This window comes from Gadus chalcogrammus, chromosome 16, assembly GCF_026213295.1.
Source record: "Gadus chalcogrammus isolate NIFS_2021 chromosome 16, NIFS_Gcha_1.0, whole genome shotgun sequence".
In the NCBI taxonomy this organism is placed as follows: Eukaryota; Metazoa; Chordata; class Actinopteri; order Gadiformes; family Gadidae; genus Gadus; species Gadus chalcogrammus.
Genome location: NC_079427.1, coordinates 27,357,953 through 27,367,666, shown reverse-complemented (window position 1 = coordinate 27,367,666; position 9,714 = coordinate 27,357,953). Strand labels below are relative to the sequence as shown.

Below are 9,714 nucleotides of genomic sequence, written 5' to 3'. Positions count from 1 at the left end.
GGCCCTTGTTGGACGGTGGCAGACACATGCGCAGCCCGCCTCCGTGGCGACTGGTTGTTCCATGTCTGTCCGTACCGTCTGTGCGGACACATTTCAGGGGTCAGGGTTGCACAGGTGGCCGAGGCATGCGCAGCCCGCCTCCGTGGCGACTGGTTGTTCCGTCTCTGTCCGCACTGTCCGTCCGGACGCATCTCGGGGCTCAGGGGTGCATCGGTGGCAGGCGCGTTCGTGGACTCTTGAAGTGGCAGGAACCGGTTCTTCAGTGGCAGGGTTGATTTGAGTGACGGGCTAATCCGGCTGATACATGTAACTTTAGCTTTGGGTAGCTTAGCATTTGGTGTTGAATGAACTTGTTGATTCACTTTGGTATGTTGCTTTGGCTTAGCGCCGACTCTGAGCCAGTGAGACGCAGCTGGAACTGTCTCTCTCTTGTCCAGCTTCGGGAAGGATACAGTGTAGCTTTGATCATCTTGCTGTATCTGAGTGAGCTCAGCAAACTCACCCATCGGCACTGTATCCTGTGATAGTCCTTTGCATTTTTCTACTGCTGCTAGTCTAGTTTCAATTAAAGCCAATGACTGTTTCAGTTCGGCGCAGTCTGTGCATTTCCCAGTCTCCGTGCCTGAGATATCCGAATACAGAGGCATGTTGGTGATAGGAAAGTCCAAGGCTTTTTCTGCGGTCTGATCCGGGAGTAAAAAGTGCCAAAATGTATTGTTGAATCGAGCGATTGAGGACGACGGAAACAAACTATATACTGTTAGGTAAATAAAATAAGATAAAGTAGATAAAGTAGATCTGAACGATGAATTAAGTAGTTTTTTCCAATGCCTAGCGGAGCTTCGGGAAACATGACCTCTCTCTCTGCTATCTATCAATTGAACCCATCCCCAAACGATGGGAGCAGCAGTGCAGACTCCGACAGGAGCCATCTTCAAAATGAAGCTTTCGACTTATAAGCTAGAACTAACAGATAGAACTCTGCAGAGCATTAACTCTAAACATTGAATATTAAACATAAGGCACTTGAAATAACTATGGTGTATTGGCACAGCAGAACTTAAAATTAGATTGTACAAAAAATAAATAAATAATAATAATAATAATAATAATAAATAAAAATATGCATGTTCCCACAGACTATACATCTAGGAAACGTTTATACATGCATTTACACCCACCCACCAGTCTCTGACTGAAAAGAATACAATAAAAATAATAAGGGTAGTGGCATGTGGATTATATACATTTCCTTTTTAGGGAGAACATATTGGGACACAAACCTAAGTAGGCTATTGTTATCAACTTCAAACAGATACAAAAATATAAAAAAAATAAAATGGTAATATAAACAGTACAGCTAGAAAAGTCACCAAACGTACTTAATTGTCCATAAGTGGAGTTGGACAAATATCAAAGTCGTCTAATATAAACAAAAATATTAGGTGACAGCTGGAGGCTTAAAATAGTTACAGGGAAAAAGTAATTTTACAACTCACCAGAACTGGAAAAGGAGGACCGGAGCAAAGGACAGCACGATACGGGACTCTATTTATTCAGTGTTTTAATAAATGTCTTAGCCTCCTCTGGGGAAGTGAAGTCGCGCTGTACACCTGCATAGGTGATGCGAAGTCGTGCAGGAAAGAGGATGCCAAACCTGACTCCATCGATGCCTCGTAGGAGGTGCCGAACCTCGGTGAAGGCTGCGCGAGCCCGGGCCGTCTTGGGGGTATAGTCCGGGAACACGGAGATGGACATGTTGCGTAGAGTAATCCGTTGTAACTCTCTCGCCTTTCTGAGGATCTCGTTGCAGTCATTATAGTAGTGCAGCCTTGCGACAATGGCGCGGGGGCGGTTGCCCGGTGCGGGCTTTGGCGCCAGAGCACGATGTGATCTGTCGATCAGCGGCTCCTTCACGAGTGAGAAAGCCTCCATCAATAGCTTGGAAACGTTAGCCGCTGATGCCGAGTTAGGGTCGTCCTCCGGGATACCGATGATACGGATGTTCTGGCGGCGCGATCGGGACTCTAAGTCATCACACTTATCCTCCATCTTAGCCGCCTCCTGTGTCAAGTGCTCCACTTTAGCCCTGAGGGCCACGATGTCATCAGTGCATGTAGAGAGGGACAGCTCGACTTCAGATACGGTGCTCTTCAAGCTAGCAACGTCCTGCCGGACAGCGGATAGACTGGAGGAAAGCTCAGTTTTAAAGGCTAGCAGCTCGGTTTTAATTGAACTGAGGGTCTCAGCCAAGGCTTCCCGGAGCTCAGCTTTAAACATTGCCGCGACATCGAGACGAAGAGCAGACAAAAGCTCATTTCTGATCGAGGTCACGTCCATAGTTTCCGGCGGTAGACTCCGCGGGGGAGGAGATTCAGGAGGGGTCGGGGACCGAGGGCGTGCAACAGGCCGCAGGTGAGGCGTAATACTGTTCTTCCCTTTTTTCGCCTTAGGCGACATGAAAGTAGTAGAAAATAAACCAAATGTGTAAATAAAAGTTCACTTAAGCTGCTGGACCGTAGTGGGGGTGAGAAAAGTGCCTTGAAATTGAAAAAATAAATAAATCTGCAGGAGCTCAAGACGACCTACATCTCGTTTCGCCAAGCCGGAAGTCAAGAAGAGCTATTTTAACCGGAAGCTCTTCACTTCCATCATCCTGCAGGGCATCTGCGATGGAAACGGTGGACCTGTCAGGCAATGCGTCACGGGCGAGGATTGCTGCCCATGTTTCTGCTCCTGCAGGACTGGATGTTTGCCTGCAAGAACATGATGACCTCTAGACACACACACACACACACACACACACACCCCCCCTCATTTTTTTTTGGGATATATTTTCCTAGCTTTGTCAATAAATGTACATATATTTTTTTCATCAACTTTTAGCAGATATCGTCTCAGTTTTTTATGCTTAATAAATCAGCGATTTTCTTCTTCAAACTCTTGCCTCCTGAAGTCCTTGTGTAACTCTGAATTTGCCAGTATACATGTAAAATGTAACATAAAAATACACTTTTGCTTTCAAGAATGAGCAGATGAATTTAGAATAATATTTATTTACATCTTGGAGATACATTTTTCAAACAGGGACAGGTACCGTTCAGCCCTGACTGCTGCCGCCCTCTCCCACTCCGCCTCGCCACTGCCTCTCTCTCTCCTCGTCCCTTTCTCCCTGCTCCCTCAAAAGCTCCAGCAGACTGTCCCTGGATCTCTTTCTGCTGCTGCTTCCCCCGGCCTCCTCAGCAGAAGAGGTAGAAGCCGGTGTGCTTACTACCCCACCTGTAGTGGCAGTCATGTTGGATGCAACAACCAGGGGCGGACAGATGGAGTGATGTCCCTGGAGTGCAGCATCCATGGCACCATACCACTGCCAGGTGGCGGCAGTAGCTGTACCGGCCTCTACCCCTCTGCCTGTGTGTGGGTCCCTAAGCGACTGAAAACAGGATATAAATTACTGCACTGTCAAACTAATTATTCTCATGTAATACACTTAATTACACTTACTCTATTTAAAGGGCCACTGAAATGGTATTGTGTGTAGGTTAATTTTCATATGAACGAATCGCTGGAATGCTCAGTATATATAATATAATCAGTATATAATACAAAGCAGATAAACAGGCAACGTATACTTACTGTGTACTTGAGCTTCAGATTGTTCCACTTCTTCATGGCCTGTTTGGTGGAAATATCCAGGCCAGAAGTGGAAATGAAGTCCCTAAAGCACATTCACACTGCCACTTTAATAACATGTAACATATTATTCATAATAAATTAAGACTACTGAAACCCGACTTGAACCGTCCCCAAGAAATAAAAGCACTCAAAATCAATCAATACTCACTCCCATCCCGTAGCAGAGGAGTTGCGGAGGCCAGTGAACCGAGCTTCATTTGCCGCCCGCCACTCGATGAGGGCCCTTGTTTCTTCAATTGTCCCTTGATAAAATAGAACGTCTAAGCCTATATTAATTGAATGCATAATAAAGGCCATCATATCAAGTCCTGTCGAGTTACGGCTATCTGCCTGAGGTTATTATAATAGGTAATCATCTATGAACTGAGGACTGATTGCTGAAGCTGGCCGGGCGAGCTAGCTGTCCCGCTCCGAAAAAGTGAAAACGTCCTGAGAAAAAAAAGTAGGATTTGACAGGTTGGAGAATTCAATGATAGCCTAATAAAACTTTAGAAATAATAAATACAGATATTCGTGAAACAATATAATAATATAATAGCTTACAATTAATAGCTTATAGATAATAGCTTACAGTTGTGCGTCTTCTCCATATTGTCCGCCATCGTACTGCTGCGAGTGCGAAATGCATCCTGGGATTTATAGCGGTTGCAAGTACACACGAGCCACCTCCGATGCATGCTCGGTGAAACGGCGAGATCGAGCACGCATCAAGAACACTTCCGGGTTTTACGACAGTACTCGCTTGATGCGTACTTCGAATTGGAACAGTGATCGGGCAACGACTGATGACGTTTCACGAGTCCACGAGCACACGAGCACGCACAAGTACGCAAATTGAGAAACGGCCATGACAGATGAAATGATATTGAGCGGGACATTGACTGTATTATTTAAGGTGGTCATACCGTACCTACCATGTATACAACACATTGAACACAAGAAATGGAAGAAATTCCGTTGTGCCCATGTACTTTCACCATACATAACTATATTAAAAATAAAAGGGCCTGCAGGAAAATATAAATACAGTACGCAAAAATTCATTTTGACGGAATGTTTCTGATCGTGCTTCAGCTTCAGATGCCGTCAAGAGGGGTCTCTGGTCGTAATCAGTCGCAAGTCCGTCCCTGACCAATCAGCATTCATTAGCAGAATGCTAGCGTGTACGGCCAACAACGACCCAAACTGTAAGAAATCGAAAGGACATAAGTATTCATTCATTCGACTTTTGAACTATAATCTATATTGAAATTGCAGAATCGACAATAAAATTTGCGATATTTCAACGACAAGTAGGTGAAAGAGACATATTTAGCCGTCTAGCCCCATAGACTCCCATTCAATCTGGACTCGCCCGCGATCACCCCCAGTAGATGTCTATTGGAACTACAGCCCAGATCGGTACAATGGGGCGTATAGGAAGTGCCCAGGCTCTTCGTAGACGGGCTCTGACACAAGTCACCATCGATGCAGGCTCGATATTTCGGCCAATTTAAGAACGCATCAAGAACACTTCCGGGTTTTATGACAGTACTTCGCCTGATGCGTACTTTGAATTGGAACAGTACTTGGGCTACGACTGATTACGTTTCACAAGAACGCAAGCACATAAGTACAGAAAAGAACGCGAATTGAGGAGCGGCCTAGGTCCAGACTCTCTGTGCAAATGAAATGAAGTAAGAGTCTGGTAGGACCAGGCTAGGTCTACACAATACTCTTCATTATATTAATTCTAATAGGACTTCCGGATGTGCTTTGCCGTGTGAAGACGTGCGTGCGGAGGCTCCGTGTAAAAGTTGTCAAAAAATATTAATATCGCCATACTGTTATCAGTTTGGGGGAGTGAACGAATACTGTTTTGTTCGGGTACTAGCAAGTGCGCTTTCAGTACATTTTTAGACCGAAAAATTACGACTCGAACGAATCGAACGGGTGGAGAGAAGCAGCAGGTGGCAAGCGGCGTGGCCTCCTTAGCTAGCAGGGTCAGTGTTAGCCCATCACAAGCCGACGGCATACCTCAGTGGGCTCAGGACATGATGTCCGAGATTAAAAAAGCCAACGTTGCGGTTACGAAATACAGAGAGGAGACAAAGACTGAGATCGCAAAGTGTAAGGAAGAGATAGAAAAAGGAAGAAAAGAGATGACAACCGAGTTGGAAAAATGGACCAAAAGTTTGGAAGAGAGCACGAGAGCCCAATCTGCTACGCGGGGAGGTGAAGCTGGTTGCTGATACAATTAGAAGTCTGGCTGATAGGATGGACAAATGGAAAAATGAGGTAGATGAAACGTTAAATGATCAGTCCGACACCATAACCGACATGGGGACAAGACTGAAAGAAATGGAGAAGGAGATACTGAAGCTGAGGGGACGCAGTGAGGATCTCGAGGCGCGATCACGGCGCAACAACATACGTGTCGTGGGGGTAAAAGAAGGGGCCGAGGCAGGCAAAAAGCCGTCGGAGTTTATGGCGGGCTTACTGAAAGAAAAGTTGGGTCTAGCGGCGGCACCGACGCTGGACCGTGCACACCGGGCACTCGGCGCGAGACGAGACGGGAACGGAGGCCCACCGAGAGCATTTGTAGTGAGATGTCATTACTACACAGAGAGAGAGGAGATACTGAAGAGGGCGAGGGAAATGGAGAGGGTCGGAGCGGAGGGATTCACATCTTCCCGGACTTCACCCAGGACGTAAACAGTAAGAGAGCAGCCTTCAGAGAAGCAAGAAGCCTCCTGCGGACCTGCACGGGGGTCAGATACGGGCTACGTTACCCGGCAACACTGGTGATTACGCCAGAAGGAGGACAAACGAAAAGCTTCGAGAGCCCAAAAGACACTGTGGACTACATCAAGAACAAATTGAGCCCCGGGTGAGACCTATAGACGGATCTGATTCTGGCTGAGTAGATACTATACATGCTTACACTGTTGAATTGGTTGGGGGATTAATGTAGGCAGGATATTGTTCACCAGTCCTGACAACATTGACAAAATATTTGGCTTCAGTGTATATTTAAAAATAAGTTATGTATACATATTTATAATCCTCATCTTTCTACAAGCTACTGTTGTCCTCCCTCATACTACTGTTTTACTCTATTCAAGGTTTGAGGGTTGAATGTTCCCCCTTGACTATTGTTGCCTACCCTTTATGGCATTGTTTTTTGTTTTTATTTCACTGCTTTACCCTATTCAGGGCCTCATTGTGGAGAGCTCCCCCCTTTTTGTTTTTCCCATTAGGTGAATAAGTTAAAAGGGTGATGTTATACTTTTCAGACTAAGAGCGATATGCACAGAGCTGCACGGAGCTGCACACGGTAGGCTTGGTGTGCAGGAGATGGTGGACCGGTTGGCCACGAGAGAGCTCGCTAAAGAGCATTATATTTGGGTTAGTGTTTATATATGTTATGTGTTATGTATTGGCTGTGTCTGCGTGTGTGATGCCCCCCCCTTCCTTTCCAGACCCCCTCCTTTTAACTTTTTTGCTTTTGTTGCCAAAGGCCACAGTCTTCTGACATGGCACCAAACATGGATCCGAGCAGAATGGCCACAAAACTGATGAGCTGGAATGTAAGGGCGATCAATAATCCAGCTAAACGGAGTAAGGTATTTTCACATTTGAGAGACCAGGGAGTAGAGATAGTATATCTACAGGAGACGCATTTGTTGAACAGGGACCACCTCAAGCTCTGTAGGGGGGGATTTTATCAGGTTTATCACTCGGATTTCAATAGTAAGGGTCGGGGAGTGGCCATCCTCATACACAGGAATGTACAATTTGTAGAAACAACCACTATAAAAGATAAACATGGTCGGTATGTTATTGTAGTTGGACAATTATTCAATATGCCAGTGGTTCTGGCAAACATATATGCACCCAATTGGGATAATGTTCAATTTTTTAAGGACCTATTCTCATTATTACCAAATTTGGATACTCATAATCTGATCCTAGGGGGAGACTTGAATTGTGTCCTAGATTCAACTCTGGACCGCTCTAGTCCAACACCCAGTATACTGAGCAAATCAGCGCAATGCATTAACTCCTTCTGTAAGGTATATGGTATATTTGATCCATGGAGATACGTAAACCCAACCTCCAGGCAGTACTCTTTTTATTCCCCACCACATCGGACGTATACTAGGATTGACTACTTCTTATTAGACAATAAACTGACCCCTATAGTAACAGGTATAGAATACTCTGGTATAGTAATATCCGATCACAGCCCAGTCATATTGAAACTTCACTTTCCAGAAAACACGCCACCTCAGAGAATGTGGCGCCTTAATAACAGGTTATTAGCAGATGATAATTTTACCAAATTTATAAACTCGCAAATCGTTTTTTTCTTACAGCTTAATGACACCCCTGACATAAGCAGTGCCATTTTGTGGGAATCCTTAAAAGCTTATATTCGAGGACAAATAATTTCATACAATGCTGACGAAAGGAAAAGAAAGATGAAACGTACCACAGAATTAACAAAGGCAATAAAAGAAGTTGACCTGGCAAATTCTAGGGCTCCCTCTGAGGAGCTACACAAAAAACGTATTTTGTTCCAAACTGAGTATGATACCTTAATAAATCAGCGTGAGGAGGATCTATATCTTAGGTCAAGACAGGATTTCTATGAACATGGTGAGCGTGCAGGTAAGCTCCTCAGCCACCAGCTGAAGCAGTCAGCAGCCGCTGGTATGATAGTGGAGATAGGGGATAACCTGGGGAATAAATTTATAGATCAGAAAGGTATTAACAACCAATTTAAGTCTTTTTATAAGGATCTTTATACTTCAGAAGTGAATGACAGGGGGCGAGTGAAAGATTTTTTTGAAAATCTGGAAATGCCATCCTTAGAGAGGGCAGATAGGGATAGATTAGAGGGTCCCCTGACTGCAAGGGAGATAGAGAATGCGATTCGAAACATGAAGACAGGCAAAGCACCGGGCCCTGATGGGTTCCCGAGTGAATTTTATAAAACATTTGCCTCTAAACTGATACCCCTGCTCTGTAGAGTATATGAGGAGGTCATTGACAGAAAAACTTTACCTCAAACAATGTCACAGGCTATGATCTCTGTGCTCCTTAAGAAAAATAAAGATCCACTCAAGTGTGGATCATACCGCCCGGTGAGTCTACTTGGATGTGATTATAAGATATTGACCAAGGTACTGGCAGCTAGGATTGGGCCTGTTATAAGTAAGATAATACATCCTGACCAGACAGGGTTTGTTGCTGGCAGACAACTTTCCAGTAATCTTCGTCGCCTTTTTAATGTGATATACACGGCCAAGGATAACATTGAGCCCGAGATTGTGATATCCTTAGATGCCCACAAAGCCTTTGATAGAATAGAGTATCTCTATTTGTTCACGGCCCTTGAGAGATTCGGATTTGGTCCTAATTTTCGTTTGTGGATTGAGATAATATGTGCGAACCCCCAGGCTATGGTAAGAACAAATAGTATAATATCTGATCCTTTTCCTCTGTTTCGGGGAACAAGACAGGGGTGCCCCTTGTCACCCCTGCTCTTTGATGTGGCAATTGAGCCCCTTGCAATAATGCTGAGGAATGCTGCTGGACTGGGGGGAATACGCAGGGGGATGCAAAACCATAAACTTTCTCTATACACTGACGACCTCCTCCTTTTCCTGTCGAACCCTGTCACAAGCATCCCGGTGGCTCTGGATATTATCGAAAACTTTGGGAGGGTTTCGGGTTATAAAATTAACCTAGAAAAAAGTGTTATTTTCCCAATTAATAAACAGGCGAGGGGACTATCATTCCAGGCCTATCCTTTTACAACAAACAAAGATAAATTCACCTATTTAGGTGTTACTGTAACAAGTAAACACAAAGACTTATTTAATCATAACTTTAAAGTTACATTGGACAAGGCAAAATTAGATATGGAAAGGTGGTCATCTCTCCCAATATCATTAGCAGGGAAGATAAATTCTGTTAAAATGACTGTAATGCCACGGTTCCTGTTTTTATTCCAGGCAATACCAATTTTCA

The 9,714-nt window shown here is 44.6% G+C and overlaps 1 long non-coding RNA gene across 1 annotated transcript; it reads right to left on the bottom strand.

The window, feature by feature from the left end:
* Positions 1-3,521: 3,521 nt before the first annotated feature.
* On the bottom strand, positions 3,522-4,537 carry LOC130406591 (uncharacterized). The gene is made up of 3 exons (XR_008904477.1): positions 4,268-4,537; positions 3,845-3,938; positions 3,522-3,718 (listed from the first exon to the last, which is right to left on the bottom strand). It is a non-coding gene; the product is annotated as an uncharacterized LOC130406591 (long non-coding RNA).
* Positions 4,538-9,714: the final 5,177 nt, after the last annotated feature.